The sequence below is a fragment of the Limulus polyphemus genome, unplaced genomic scaffold, assembly GCF_000517525.1.
Source record: "Limulus polyphemus unplaced genomic scaffold, Limulus_polyphemus-2.1.2 Scaffold656, whole genome shotgun sequence".
Taxonomy (NCBI): Eukaryota; Metazoa; Arthropoda; class Merostomata; order Xiphosura; family Limulidae; genus Limulus; species Limulus polyphemus.
In genome coordinates this window covers 456,071-457,445 of record NW_013666266.1, presented here as the reverse complement: position 1 = coordinate 457,445, position 1,375 = coordinate 456,071, and positions in this window count along the sequence as shown.

The window sequence follows — 1,375 nt, the reverse complement described above, 5'->3', positions numbered from 1 at the left end:
ATAATTAATAATGTGAAAACTAGTACAACTTTGATTGTAGATCCTACACTATATATATATATATACATATGGCGCTCATAAGCTACAGTTATGAATGATAAAACACAAACATAACTATTGTAAAAAAAAAGGCATGTACAATTAAAAATTCAAGCTTCCATAAACGAGTTCAACTTGAACTTATTAATATAAACGCATCAAAAAAAAAAAGAGAGAGAGAGACTTGTGCTTACAGAGAACAGAGAATTATAAAGCTAATTTACTGTATGTGAAAAAAACAAATATTTTTTACACAAAAGGCGTTTATATTTTATAAACACAACTTCAAATAATTTCGCTAAACCATTACTCGTTTATAAATTTCCTCGTATATGTAAATAGTCTGTCGTTGATTAAATGATAAAGAGAGCAATAATTATATTACACTTTTTAATAATACTAGAAATCGGGTTTCGAAACCCGAGGTGGGCAGAGTACAGATAGCCCTTTGTGTAGCCTTGTGCTTAATAAGAAACAACAACAACAACTTTCTAAAAAATTAATATTTAATATCGCTCGTTGCTAAATTTCACGAGATAGATGAAAATGTCTGGAAATTGAACGAGAGTATCGCTTTTAGACTATGCTTTTGTTAAAATTGCCAGAGAAACTAATTAAAATGGGAAACATTTTCATTAGTTTGCATTTTCGAAATAACGTATTTTCTGATGAAGTTAATAAACCAAGAATTGAAATAGTAAGATAATCCATATACTCTTAGAATACACAGATTTAGTACGTTATATTATGTTATAAGCTGCGTTTTCAATGTTTTGATTTAGATCAGCGGTTTTTAAAGTCTAGTAAACCGAGGATCCCTTTTAATTTTAATTTATTTTCGCGGCCATCCAAACTATCGATGCTTACTGATTTAAAAAACAACAACAAAACATTCAGTGTACATGAAAGGCTGTGTTACATAATTAAATATTTTAATTCGTATCAATTTAATTCTACAAAAATGTTTTTATTCTATAAATCATTTTCTATTTTTAATTTTGGACATCACTCTCGGACCCCCTGGAGTACCCTCGCAGACCTCAGTTTAAGAAACACTTATTTAGATTTTTGTTAGAGAAAGAGCTTCATTACAACAACAACAACAACGCAATCTAGAAAGTTCATGAAATTTGAATACCCAGAAGCTTTCTAGACTATGTAAAAATAACAGTAAAACATATATACGAGTACGTATAATCAGTTGTTACGTCTCCGTTTGTTAATTAATTTTCCATAAATTCGTTCCGACGAAACTTTAGCGACACAGGTCCTTTCTTAAATAAAACTGGTTTATTCTTTCCGAATACAGCTTTACGATACACTTAATTTCAACAGT